Source organism: Dromaius novaehollandiae, chromosome 3 (genome assembly GCF_036370855.1).
Source record: "Dromaius novaehollandiae isolate bDroNov1 chromosome 3, bDroNov1.hap1, whole genome shotgun sequence".
NCBI lineage: Eukaryota > Metazoa > Chordata > Aves > Casuariiformes > Dromaiidae > Dromaius > Dromaius novaehollandiae.
Window position 1 is genome coordinate 4694062 of NC_088100.1, and position 15011 is coordinate 4709072.

Sequence of the window (15011 nt, forward strand, 5' to 3'; positions counted from 1 at the left end):
AACCCTGGCATTCATTTAATTACCTAGAGGATGACTGGGTTTGTGCAAGCCACAAATGAAAGTCTTCATCCTTTGGAAACTGGACTTTAGCTCCGTTCTGTATCATGTGGGTTTGCTCTTCTGCTGAAATGGGGTATCCTTTTGCCCTCGTTTCTCCCTATGACAATTTGCAAGTTTCCTCCCAGCCAGCTAAATTGTTTGGAGAGGTGGATGGCTCTTGGTGTTTCCAAGTGCTCCTGGCAGTGTGTTTTCCCTTTCTCCTCCATCTCTCCATGCTGTGCTGGCTTCCTCTGTGCCAGCAGTCCCTCTCTAGCATTAGCAACAGAGCTGGCATCTCTCTGATTTCCTGGCGGTCCGCACAGACATACCTGCTCAACACACATCCTTGCCATGAGTGGCAAGCCCAGGGCTATGCAGAAAGACTGTGGCAATGCCAATAATTTCAGTCTGAGATGCCCAGTCCTCTGCTCTAACGACTAAGCTTTTCTCTCGAAGGAAGTCCTGCAGCACCAGAGCTGTATGTTTTTAGAGTGTAGAAGAGACAAAGAAGAGAAAGGAGAGAAATTGGCTATGGGTTTGCAGATGAATACAAGTTTCACCCTACTTTATGGGGCAGAGGACTCTGTATATGGAGCTTTTTGGATGGCTGTGAAAAAGAGGTATAAAATGGACTTTTCCTGCTGCAGAAGATCAGATGTGGAATTCAAGTCCAAGCTCAACATGAATCAGAATATGAGTAAAAGGGTCTCACGTCAAGCTCTTACTAATGTGCTTCTTCTAAATGCAATATGTGTCTTAGAAGGAGGAAAGAAAAGCCAACACATATCTGAACCCCTCATTTCCCTCCTCTGTGTTCTTGCATGTCAACCTTCATATTGGTAGGCCTTTGTACCCTCCGGCAGGGCTTGAACTTACAACCTCCTGGCCTACAGGCAGAAATGTTACTATCTGAGCATTACTGACATGTATGGCTCTCAGTGAAAAACAGTGTAAGACACCAAGGGGTCCCATCTGAGCTCACACAGGGAGCAAGCTGTAGTGCTGTGGGGTAATCCCATCAGCTCACATACACTCAGCAAGGTCAGGTGAGGTCGGTGGTTGGACGGGAGTCCATGAGCAGATGCTTTGCTGAAGCAGGAGGGAGGTCGGTGGAGGCTGGGGAAGGTGCTCTTTGCAGTGGAAGAAGGTGCTATTCTACTCCCAAGCATGCACCGAAAACCAAGCGACGTGTTCTCGGCCGCTTTGTCAAGATGCAGTGAGGCTAAATTATTTAGTGCTTGCAAACAGCTTTAATAATTTCAATGAACTGGCTTTGTAGAAGGGCAGAGTACTTCCATCCCATTTGCTAGAGGGGCTCTGTGAAGAAGATACTATCAGATCATTGAGGCTGAACTGACTGGCCGTTACTGGCCGTTGAGTTTCATAACTCGTTTTGAGTTATCCCAGTCTTGAGTTCAGTAACTCGCATTAGATTAAAGCGTGCCTTGCAGAAAGGCTTGGTTGGTCTTGGTTTGGAGACATCAAGGGATACAGAAGCCAGCATTTTCTTTAGAAGCTTGTTCCAAAGGATTAATTCGGCTAATCAACCACATTTTTATTTTATTGTTTTTTATATGAAAAGTGTTAAAATGTCTGATTTGAATTTGTCTGATATCAGCTTTCACTATTTCTCTTTCTGTGTCTTCTCCCGCTATGTTAAAGGTCCTTACATTCCCAATTTCACTACTGTAAAGAAGTTAGGATTTTTTCTTCAGCTGTCAGCATTTTAGAGCAAGAGCCTTGAGTTCTTCCTGGTGTTTTGTATTTTTAGCAATGTGAGAAAATACAGTAGCATCTCCTTGTATCCAGGCGTGCTGTGGTGCTTATTATTTCCTGTGTCATAGTGCTGGGCTTGCTGTCTCAGTCCTTGCAGACAACCCATGAAATTACACAAAAACAGGGCAGAAGCAACCTTCATGAGATTACCCTGGAAATGTGATAGAGGGAAGTAAACCTGGATGTCCATGTTAGTACCCTCAGAGGTTTCTTGTTGATATTCTTTGCATTTTATTCAGGGCAGTAATTTCAGTGATATCTCTTTCCCAAAGAAAGCGAGAAGGTGAGATCTGTGCTTCAGTAAGTTTGAAATCCAGTGGCCAAACCTAATAAACTTAAGCTTTCACTGATATTGTTTGACCCTGTTGCAAACCTAGCTTGTTTGAAGCAAATATCCACTGTGTAAAGTCATAGAGGATTTGACAAAAGTCTGTGAGAACAGCAGTGTTACAGATCGGGACTTACCATTTCCAAACACCTTTTATAGGCCTGGTGTATCCAGAAGTGAGGAGCTCAAAGGTTTCAAGGCATTAGCTAAATGGTGAAATACGAAGCCATAGGTGGGTTGGTACCTTAATGGAGACAGCTCTCAGCTTCAGTTTCTTATCACCCATGCAAGAAATCCAGACTTGCTGTGAAGTCACTTTTAAGCTCAGCACAACAGACAGTCCCAGTGCATGGCTGCAATTAAGATTCATTCAAACCATGTAATCCGCAATTTAGCATTGAAGCAGTAGGAGCCCTCTAGAAAATAAGACCGAAAGGAGTGTGTTCTTTTGGTGGATTCATATTGCTCATATCAAATGGAAATATGTTGTTCTGGTTCCAATTTAGTGCCAGTCTGGTCTGTGGTATAGAACAAATTGTTGAGCATGTCAGTCTCTTTTATGTATATTTATGTATATATACACAGACACATGTTATCACAGATCAAAATCATTAAATAAGCATGCTTTCAAATTCTTAGCTGTCTCGGTGAAGATGGGATTGAGTGCATTTTAATTTCTTTTCTCTTTCAGACTGGGAAGTTTGGGGAATGTTCTGCAGCTATGGTTGAGATCAGATTGTTTAGTAAGTGCTGTCAGCTCCTCACTTTGATATGTTAATATGACTAAGGATTTCCCACAATTCCCTCATGAGTGGCAGTCCTCTGCTCCCGTGGTTGTAGCAGACTGGGAAATTTCACTGTTGCCTTTGGCTTTAGCCAACTCCCCTGCCAGTCAGAGCGTGCCACCCATAAACTGCCTGTCAATCACACGTCAGCTTTAAAGGGGGGTTCAGTCAGCCGGGGCAGCTCGAATTTTTGACAATGTAATTATGGCCCTTGCATCCGCAGTAGGGACCTGAGCAGGACTGAGAGAATTTTATTGATTGTGCAGAAGGGAAATTTATCACTGTCTCCAGCTCCGTTCACACTTTATTCCCCAAGAAACTCTCCTGACAAGTTTCTGGAGAGAAGTTTAGCGTGGTGGCCTTGGCCGTTCTTGCGCCTTTGTCCTTTTCAGGGAAATTGAATTGGAGGCGCCCTGCGGACGCGGAGTGAAGGCTCGGCGTTTCGCTCACACCGAGGCGGGGAGAAGGGGCCAGGTGCAGGAGCAACCTAAGTAGAGTCGCTGGAGGCCACCTACCCTTTCTTTGCGGCAGGTATACACAGCCAGATTTCATCATCCCAACACTCTCATTTACACAGATGGAAAAATATTAAAGGCCTTTTCCATTCTGTTCCTTTTTTCATCAGTCTTGTAACCATGCGGTCATTATTCCATTTGGTTTTCTTTAAGCTGCCTGTCCCTCATCCCAAAGGGCAGCACTTTTGCTGTGTATTTAGTTGAAACCTTGTCCATACCAGCACTTTGATGATACCGTGGCATGAGCATAGGAACCCATTCCCTGCATTTTGACTAATGGCATATGAGTGGAAGATGCTGCACTTCAGATTAAAAACATGTTACATTCACTTTGTATTGACTGTGAAAGCTGTAGGGTAAAGAAACACAGTGTCCTGAGAGTTTCAGTGTAATGCCATACCTATTTATAATCTATATAATTAAAACAGGGGGCACGGTGGTCGTTTCAGTCCCCTGAAGTCAGGGCTAGGTCTGCTGCAAAGCATGTTCTGCCCCCACACTTGCAATACGTATGAGTGGATCCTGACGGTGGAAGATGACATTATACAGGCAATTCTGCATTTACTAAATCCCAAGCTTCTCTGAAACTGAAATGATCTAATACGTTTTCAGGGTTGGCTCGGAACAAAATATTTTTAATCAATTGAACCAATTATTCATTTTAACCACTTTTAAGCAATAATGAAACGCAAAACGTTTGTGAGCGGTGCGCTGTACCCCACAGAGCCTGCACATTCCTCAAGAGATCAAACATTTAATCAAATGCTCCTTGTTTTTCCTTCATTAGGTGGTGTTATGTATCTGTGCTGAGTTTGAGATTAAGATCATAGACAACATGAGAGAATTTGTTCTGCTTTACTCATATTTTAAAAAGAAAAGCTTCCCAGGGAAAAGAAAATCCATAGCAGAAGGTTTCTAGATAGGGTGCAGAGATCTGCTACAGATAAGGTGTGCTCTTTTGCCTTGCTGAAATGTTCGTATATCCAATACAAATATTATTTTCCACTAATTGAAATCATTGTTTTGCTCACCTCTGTAACATGAATTCAACTCTTTCACTTTCTTGGGTCACTTCCATTGGTTAGTTTTCATTAGATGCTAGTTATTTTGTGTGGTGGTTACAGGATGGTTTTTTGCCTTCTGTGATAACATTTTTTTCTTTCAAAACCTTGCCTTTAACACATTACATTAAGACAGATGGCTCCTGAACAGGCAACTGAGCTGCCTTGAACCCCCTTGCATTCACTAGGGGTAAGAAACTGCACTTAGGCACTTCCCATGGAGCAACTAACATAAGATTACATGTTCCTTCACTGTATGTTTCTTATTCACAAATTCACTGTATGTTTCTTATTCACAAATATAAGATGACGATTACATTTTAAATCCCTGGAAGATGGGGAAAAAAGAAACATATAAAGCTGGATTCAGCAGAAGCCGCTACGTCTTTCATAGTTTTCCGTCCTTTCTAACAGAAACTTCTGCAGGTGAGCACATAGGAAATATACTTTTTCATGGTTCTTTGTAGTGGGAAAGAGCAACAACAAGAGTTTCTATAGACCTGTTTAATCATATAGCCCTTCCCATCCTCAGTGAGATACTCCTCGCTTACTTGAGGGTGTTGTTCAAAAACATTTAGGAACAGCTTTAAGCTGAGAACTGTAGTTTCACAGAAGTGAAAACCTTCAGCAGGACTAGCTCAATCTCAAGGACATTTCCTATTGGAAAAAGTCAAAATGATTCACTTTGCCTTCTCCCAGTGGGGAGGAAAGAAAACTGACATTCTCACAAGGAGTACAAAGGTGCTTAACTTTATTGGGTTTGACTTAAACTTAAATCAGTTGCCCCATATTTTGATGCTGATCTAAATGAGGAAAACAGGAAAGCAATATGATTTGCATGCGATATGAAGGAGATTGAGAGGTGGGCACTGAATGTTGCTAATATATCAGGCTGTGTCTCTTGTCAGCAGAGAAAGGACAAGTAATGAGTCTGTGGATTACTACAAGTGTGAAGGCTTTCTATGTAGTGAAATAATTGCCTCTTTTAAACCTTTGACTATAACATTGAAATATGCCTTCCCATTCTGGCTCCAACTACAACTAGGAAATTGGGTGGAGGAAGAGAAATGAGCAACAAAAATTTCAGTATGAATTTTTCCCCCAGAGGGAGAAGGGAGAAAGTTTGCAAAATCTGCAAAGCGGAGAAGCTTGGCCCGGATCTGAGCCGCCGCAGCACTCCAGGCTGAGCCAGGCAGGGCTCCCCATTTGGGCTCATCTTCACTTCTCCCCACACCGTTTCCTTCGTCTGACTTCTCCCCCGCTCCCTTGACAACGACGGAGCCTGCGTGGCTAATTCTCTTTCATCGCGTGCTGGGGATGCAGCGAACCCATCTTAGCATTTAAACGACCGCGCTGCCCCGCATCCCCGCTCCTGCAGGCAGACGTTCCCTGTCTCGTTCAGCAGCCGCGCGGTAGATTAACTGGCAATAACGCAAAATGTTAACAGCTGTGTGCAACTCTTGATGAGAACGTACAGTAGTTAGCTGCCGTGTTCGAAGCCGTTTGTTCCTGCTTTCAGTTTAAAGAGGTTTTCCTCCTTGACACCTTTGGGTATGAGCTATTTTTAAGCGTGTAGCATGTTTTTTTTTGTGTGTCACTCTCATTCATTTATTTAAAGAGCTGAGAAATCTTTCCCTATCCTTTCTGAAGCGATTTTATGTAATAAAATATCTGTGTAAGCTTGGATTAAAGGAGCTGTTTGGAAAAGCTTGCACCTATGGGACAGCACATAGGGAACGTACTGTTTTTATGGTGTTTTGTAGGGGGAAAGAGCAACAGCAAGAGTTTCTATAGACCTGTTTAATCATATGGCCCTTTCCATCCTCAGTGAGATACTCCTTGGTTACTTGAGGGTGTTCAAAAACATTTAGGTGGAACAGCTTTAAGCTGAGAACTGTAGTTTCACAAAAGTGAAAACCTTCAGCAGGAATAGCTCAATATCAAGGATATTTCCTATTTTAAAAAATCAAAATAATTCAATTTGTCCTCTCATTTTGATAATATCTGTTTTTGTTTCTTTTTTCCCCCTCCTCCCACTGGGAGAAGGCAAAGGTGTTTAATTCTATCATATTGCTTTCATTTGGGCTTTCATGGTATTATTTTTAATATTCTATCTGTTTCATAGCAACATATCAACATTAGTGAAATGCAGTGTTTTTACAGAAGGAAAATCAAAACCCTTAAACCCCCAAAGTGACATTAGGATAAAGGGGAAAAAAAAGTTTTAGCCATTCGGAAATTGAATTGAATTGAGTAGAGTTAAGTTGAGTTGAGTTGAACTGAAGGTCTTTTGAAGAATTTTTGTTTCGTGGAAAACATTAAAAGTTTGGCTTTCATCTAAATCTGGAGTGAAATCACATCTTCTGGATAGCAGTAGACTCGGATTTCATCCTCCAGAAACCACTTATGTCTGGGGAAGCATTGTCCCTGTTTTACAGAAGAGGAGTGAGTCAGAGAGATGCTAAAGCTGTGGCTACGTTGGGCTGTAGATGGGCGGACATCAGAACAGGTTAAAAGCCAGTATTAAAAAGCTGAGCCCTGACCCAGCTCTGTGCACCCACGTTGCTCGGATGGCAATGCCTGTTGGTAAGGGATATGTCCTCATGTTGCAGTGGCAGCCCAAGCCTGGAGCTGTGTCCAAACCCCCTTGTGCTTGTAGTACATCGCATTGGAGCTTCTCACGTAGGACCCGTGTTTCTCTGCCCAGAGCCAAGCACACGATAGTGCCATGACGATGACGATATGTGACTGTTTGGGGCAGAGGGTTCACATGAGGGACAATGTAGGTGCCAGCTTCCTCACCCAGCCTGCCCCACTGCTTGCATGAAGCTTGTGCTTGGTGCCAGGTTTGGATCCACACATTGGGGATGTGAGATGTCCTACAGTTTGAGCCAAAAATTTACCAAAATCCAGTGTAAGGTGCCCAGTCTGATCCTGAGTGTGTAGCACTGAGGCTGCTGCAGGTTTCTTTGTACAACAGTCACAAAATTGATAAACTTCTGAGAATCCTAAGGGTTAATGAGCAGTTATAAACAAGAAAAGACCTCCTATTTTACTGCAGGACATGAATGAGAAGCTTTCTGCACTGGCAGTGGCAGGGAAGTAGCAGAAAAGCTGTCTGCATTTCCCCAGGAGCTGCCCACACACAGCAATTTGGCCTGCAGGACTGTATGGGGGTGGAAGGCGCTCTCCCACTTTCTGAGCCGAGACGATCCCTGTCTTTAGGAGCTATGTAGCAGGAAAAAACCCCAGACTTCTCTCATTGCAAAACAAGCTAGAAACTTTGTGCAAATGCCTAGGGAATAGATTGAGGACTGGAATTAACAGGGAGCAAAAATGAGACGGAAACAGCCCTGTGCAGCCTGTGTTAGTGAACGTGTCAGTGAGTGCTGAGGGCTCGCTGGTCAGGTGGCTCTTTTTAAACGTATAAGAAGATGGAGGGAAGTGGCTTTCATTCTTTATTTTCTGATTCCTTTCCTTTTTTGAGCCAGTGACTTGACTAGTCACTATTAGAGGTGAGGCAGCAGGAACATTTTAAAAAAAAGTCTTCATCAGGTCCAAGTTCATGAGAATTTCTCCATGTCTCTGACTTAAGGATCCGGGACTTTAAGATCCATTTGACCTTAGAGGGCTGTAACAGCACAACTGAGTGGTATCATGACCTGGGAGGCTTTCTGGAGAAGATTTTCAGATGTGTTCTACTCCTTTTAACTCAAGGAAGTTTTTACGTTTTTCTTTTTATGGTTTGTTTTATTAACCAGCAGCACCAAGTCTGCATCCTGAATCTAAAAAGCTGAAGATCCCTATCTCATTTCTCAGGCACCCATTTCTAAGGGCTCTATTGACATTTGTTATTTTGACATTTGGAAATTTTAGGAAAGGCCAAACTTAGTTTGACTGAGCAGTGCAATTTGCATGGGGAAAAGTGAGTAATAAAGGATTATGACAGTGAGGAGTAAGTTGGATTCCTTAGGCAGTCTGATAGCTGAAATACTGTAGTCAATTGTGTTGCCTTTTATAACAGGAGACTATACTGTGCTTTTTCTTTTCTTTTTAATCATAGCTAATAATCCATTGATTTACTTTTTTAACTGTCTCTGGCATCATTCTTTTGTTTATTTGGGTAATATAAGCTGCTCTTTTCTCTTTGTTGGTATGAATTGTAAGATCTTATTTTAATTTACAGTAAAGATTTAAACTGTAGCTGCAACAGCTTGACAGATTATCTGCTGTACACTTTGTATTATCACGGGAAGTAGATTGTGTGTCTCAGCCCTGCAGTTCTTGTAAATTTTTTCTGTGGTATAAAGGCATCTCATTACCTCAACTTTAAAGCCCCAATAAACTATTAAAAGGTGCAAGAGTTTTATAGTTTGTCAACACTACAAACAAACTGTGTGTTCTTAACCCAAATGAATTAATTTGTGGTAAATAGGAGTGAAGACAAGATGTAATAGGATACTGTCCCTGTGGAGTCAGGAGAGAAGGATTCAAAGCCTGCTATCCCATTCCTTATGTCCACAACAGGAAGATTGTTTGAAAAAGTTAAACAGCTTTTGAGAGAAAGGCCAACAGTCCCATGGAAGGCTTAGGGCCAGAACCACTCTTCTTAAAACCTGTTTAATGTAGAAATAAAGTCTAGTTTCTACCAGCACTCCAGCACATAATCCAGACTCTCCAGCTCTGCTTAACTATGGATGGGCCTAACAAGCTGGTTGCTGTCAAGCTTGGTTTGAAAGTTCCCTGGCTGTCTAAAGTTATGTGACCGCACATGCTCCAAAGAGCCTTATTTTCAGGACAGAAGAATCTACTTTCCATTTAAGCTCCTTGTGATCTTGTCACCTAAATTCTCCTTATATCTCTGGAGCACGCCAGAAATTTCAGGGGGGATTCATCTAACTGAACGTAAATGTGTGAAAGGCACGAGTTCCTTCAGTAATCAACTGATGATTAGGGAAATTATTAAGAAGTGATGTCTGGAGTTTCAAACTCCTGCAAGTTGCCACTAGAGTAAGAACATGAAGAAGTCTGTGGATGCAGACTGCAAAAGGACATATCAGACACAGAAGAGTGACTCTGTTGAATATGCACCAGGAAAGGACAGATGTGTCTTAAAGCAGCATGTTCTGATGAGAAGAAAAAAAAGTTGAAAGATTAAGGCCAGTAACTCTAAAAATGCTGGAGGAAGCAACAGCACCAGACCACGTCCTTAGGGAAGAAACTGAGCTGTAGAATGAGAAGGTTAAAAGACTGTATCTAAATGTGTCACCACTGGATTGACTTTTAGAGCAGATGTGTGAGAAGCTGGTGACTTCAGATGCCTAAGAGAGGGGAGCATGTGTTTTGTTCAAAACTGACCTCAAGACAGCCTGAAGACTGGGGAGAGAGTTGGAGACAAAGGGGAAAAGCAGAGGTGTAAATTGAAAAAAAAAAAAACTCATGGGAAGAAATATAAGGGAGACTCTACTGAGATGTATATAACCAGATGACCGAACTTCATACTTTGAACATGGCACTCAAAATACAGTTTGGCTGGAAGGAAGAAGAGGTACCAGCAGCCTTGGCTGAAGTGGAAGACAAGGAGGAGTCCAGAATCCGAAGGAGCATTCCCCAGGAGGAAAACCATAGGCTGAAATCACCAAATTGAAGGAAGGCTTAGAAGTGGGCAGGCAGTAAGGTGGCAACTGTGCAGTAGAACCTGAGAGGATGACCTGGAAGCACTGAAAGAGAGATGGAGGCCCAATCTCTGTGAGAAAGGATTGAAAGTTTGGGCAAAATGGACTGAAAAGATCACTCTGGCTAAGGTTGACTGTTCAAGCCCACAAACCTTCACGAATTAACTGCAGAGCAACCAGCCAGTTTTCTCTGCGCATACCCCATGTATCCTGAAACTGTGATAGGAGAAAGTGAAGTAGGCTAGGAGATGTGGCATCAAATGGAGACAGACAAAGGAGGAAGGGAGCAGGCTTAAAGAGGAATGAAAGCCTTGCAAGGCCATGGGGTTTGTCTATTGACTAAAGACTGGAATCAGTTTTTGGGGGGAGAGTGGGAGAGGTAAAGGGCAGAACCTATGGGAAACTGAAAAGAAAGACATATTATCACTGCAGTAACAACATCTCATGGTTTCCTGGCAGAGAGCTGGGAGTACCTCAGGGGACTCTGATTTCTGGTCTTGATCTGCTGCTTGGACTTGAGCAAGATAGCTGTTTTGCTGTTTCACTCTTTGAACTGACTCAATTTCCCCTTTTTATACAATGATGCAGGGCATTCTTATAAAGACAGTTTAGCCACCTGCCTCTGGAGCTACCATCTGGACAGTGAGTAGTAAGTGAAAATGCTAACAAGAGTCAAAGTGTCGATTTTTAAATGTGTTTGGTTATTTCTAACTGGGATGGGAGCTTTCATGCTTAACAAACTGCCCTAGCTGGAGGAGAGTCATTTCCCAGCTTTATCTCCAATACTTGTGTAACCCCAGACAAGTAACTTAGCTGTGCTGTATCTCCTCCCCACCTTCCTTTGGGTACAAGGAGATTAATAGCTTTGTCTCGTGGAGACCTCAGCCGCGTTAGCAGGAAGGGAAACTTGGAGTTGTAGGCTCCTCAAGGTAATGATTGCTGTGGTAGGGCTGGTCTGAAGTTCCTGTAATTCAGAGGAGTGACTCCCAGTAAGTGTGGCCCTTGTTATGTGCATGTAGAGAGTACCTAGCTGAGGTGGTACCTTTAGGCCTTACTTTAATATAAATCATAGACGGCAAACCCTGCACCTACTTTAGTGACCAGTGTCAATCCAAGTTTCTTTTAGCTACTGGCAGGAGTTGGAAGGCATTTTAAGGGACTGGGCAAGAGGTGATTCTTCTCATAAATGACTAAAGAATGGGTAAAAATGAACACTTCCTAACTCTCCCTATCTGACAAATAGAGACATTGAAGGAGTTGCTTAGTTCGGAACAATATTTCCTACTGATGAGAAGTGTGATCTGGAATGGCCTTTCTCAGCTGAGATCAATACCATTTGCTTTTTCCTCTCTCTCTCTCCCCCTTTCTGTTCTGGCATGCTGAGAGGCTGGCAGAAAGACTAGGCCTGTGCTCAGAGTTATAAATGAGAGGTCAGATGTGGCTGGTGATCTGGGTGTGCAGAGCTCTCTGGCTGACTGAAGTGCTTCTGAGTCACTTTGGGGGCAATCCCCTTGCTTGGATTAGAACAGCATTAGATTCATCAGATTGTTTTGGAAATTTTGTGTTAAATATGGTTAGTTTAGGAGTATGCCAGTTTCAGCAAGCCCGTTAACCATGTACCTCACTCATCTGGACCATTCAAATGTGAAGTGAGTACTTTAGCACTTTTCCTACTGTAGACAGACTTACCTGCAAGCCTAGAAACAAGTATGCCCTGGCATACCTCGCTGAGTTTGTTGAGTTTGGATGTAAATCTGAGACATTTCTGTATAGGTCAATTCCTCCTGTCTGGATTAACCACTTAGGACGAGGTGAAATCAGTTGGTGATGTCATGTGGTGTCCTACATGGATTTATAAAATGTTTTGCAGTGGGGGCTGTAAGACAATGAATTAATACTGTTTTTCTTCCTCTGTAGTTGACACAGAAAAAGAGAATGACTTTATGCACATCAGAATTACCATATTCGTGAAATACCGGATTTCATGTTTGCATTATGCTTCCGACAGGGCTCATTCAGAAGCTGGTGTTGAGTTTGGTATCATTAGCAATCACAGGATCTAGCCCTTCCTAATGAAGCAGGGAGGTAAAATGGATTTATTCCTTTCATATGGGTGGAGGAAAGAAGTTTTGATGCAGTGAAGTGACTTGCCAAAGCCAGAAATATTGGAGCTGAGCCAGTCCTGGGGCCAAGCTGTTCCTTATGCTATAGTCTGTGATTAATTCACTTTGGAATCTGCTTTCAAGTCACACTTATTTGTGGGTTGCCATTTGATAAATCAGTTCTGCTCTAGTCAGTATTTAAGTCTGTTTCTGTCAAGTCGCTTAGTAAAATGTTCCATTCCTGCTTCGCTTGCAATTGCGTTTTGAGTCTGAAGGGTCTGTCCTGTCCCTTTAACATGAAGGCATTTCTCCTTTAGATCTCAGGATGTGTTTTTCCAATCTGAGCTCAGTTAATTATTAAAAATGAGTTCAATAATTAAGGAGTTATACAGATTCATCTATTTTTCAGCACTTTTGAGTGTTTCTGCTTGCAGTACTTTTGGGGGGAAGAAATAATTTAAATATACTGCAGCTGTTGGTCTTTTAAACCTTCTACTCTCAAACAAGTCATTTATTTACCTGTTGCACAGCCCAACCCCAGTCACTGAAGGTTTTTTTTCTGAACCCTGTAGGTTTTATCTGAAGTAGGGTTTGTTTTCAAAGGGAAACATGAAGGAGGGCTCTGGGCTCCTACAGGATGACCCTGCAGACTGACTACAGAGACAAGAGTGTTCATCATCTCTAGGGAACCTCCTTTACCCATTCATGATCTTTATAGAGAGCCCCTTTGGTTCTTTAAAGGACATTTGGGAAACAAGGGTTGTCTCCCTGCTGGAGACTATTCCCTCCTGTGATGTTCATCAGCATATTTCATCTCCAGATTTAAAAGCTGGGAGGTGAGCAGGGGCCTAGAAATTTCTTCAAGAAGCAGGAGCAATTTGATCTGGCTGCCTGCAGTGACTAGCAACTGCTGTATGTTTTCAAGATCCTTGCAAGTTTAAGGAGTTGTGCAGAGCATGGGGGACCAGATGCATGTGGAGACAATTGTGCTCCCGCCAGGGTTGATTTAGAAGATGTCTTAATTGAGACAGACCCATAGTCACTATTTGGACTTAAGCAGATTCCTAAACTCCTAGATGTATTCAAAGTGTTTACACTGGTGTGTTACTGAAGATCCATTGCTAAAAATCCCAGAGACCAGAAGGTGAAACCTTTTGCCTGGCTTTTGGCTAAGAAGAGGGAAAATTAATGATTTGGTATCAAGCACAGTCAGGGTCTGATTTAGTTACATAAGTGTTATTACAAAGAGTGATTTCAGACACATTAGAGTATCCAAGGTATCTATATAGATCTGGCAGTTAAGACATGGGATGTCAGACACGTCTTTCTGGAAGAGCAGCTAGAAGCCAATCAGACATCTAAAATGACGTGTTTAGACACCTGAAACCCACCCGTAGTGTCCAAACTAAGTCGACTACAGACACCAGTGGTGGCAGTGACTAAGGGACTTAATAGGTGTTGTGCTCTGTTCAAACTGTTTTTGTTTAAACTTCTTGAATGCAGAAGTTGGAGAACATGGAGGCTGCATGTTTTCCTATGGCTGGCTTCATGTGGGAAATAGATAGCAAGATTATACCTGTTCTGAAAAGGAAAATTGTTTTTTAGGGTTACCAACAGGAAATTTGTGAGGAGTATGTTTTAGCTACAGCAAGGACGTCTCAGTTCTTCAGTCTAGGTTAGGGTCCTTCCTGATTTTTTCTCTGGAGATCCCTGGTCCTTTCCTGGGTGAACTGTCCAGAAAGGTATCACTGATCAAACCCTATGCATCACGCAGTGGCACCATGTTGCTTATGGTAGAGGAGAATCTGATCTGCAGGCTTGGTTGTGTGGGGGAATATAAAAAGGAATCAAGGAAAGAGGAATCTGCTGTATCTATTTTTGTTTGTTTGTTTTTGTTCTAATAAAAATACGCTGTAAAGTATTGAAAGTTGGAAGTAGGAGATCTTACACATACAAAGAAATACCACAGTCCAAATCTACCACCAGGAAAAAAATGTGGGGGGGGGGGGGGGGGAAAACAGGGAATGGGAGACAGAGAGCAGGGAGAGCACCATAAAAAGTCAAAAAAATCTCAAAGCCCAAAACAAAAGAGAGGAGTTTGTATACCTTGGATAAACCTCCTTTAGAAGAAGAAAACTTGAGAAGGTTTTCCATAAAAATCTTTATTTCTGAGCTTGGACGTGGAAAAAATATCCTAAGCTATTTCAATTCGAGTGTTTCTTGAGTGCGGCACTGTGATTTACACCTCTTACAGACAAGAGTTGTTACACAGCAGTGTTTTTATAATGGTTGCTGTAGCATGTATGCGACATATACATAATGGGGGGCAATTGTGTGTCTGGACATGAGTGTATACACACACACACACACACACACACACACACACACGGATTGCTATTAGCTAAGGGCTAGTGCTGGAGAAAACTTGTATACTGTTCAACATGCAGTTGGCTGCTGTCAGTCGTTTGCTTTTATGTGAGTACTAAAAGGTTCACTCAATAAAAGTGGGTAAATGAGTAATGACAATGGGATCACTCTGCTAGTAGAAGAATGTGCATAGACAGACATCAAGCGATTTTTTTCGAGCTGGCTGAGGTCATTGAAGAGGGAGATTCAGAAGACCCTGCCCTTTGTGCAGAGGGGACAAAATGTGTTACTCTTTGGCTTTTGGAAACTTGCATTCTCTTTGTGCCACCAAAGTTGTAGGGTGGCCAAAAAAGTTGGCCAAGG

The 15011-nt window shown here is 42.5% G+C and overlaps 1 protein-coding gene across 7 annotated transcripts in view; it reads left to right on the plus strand.

Annotated features, from left to right (window-relative positions):
- The window catches only part of PKHD1 (PKHD1 ciliary IPT domain containing fibrocystin/polyductin), a 272244-nt gene that overhangs the window by 102022 nt on the left and 155211 nt on the right, over positions 1-15011 (plus strand). The gene's annotated exons all lie outside the window — the stretch shown is intronic.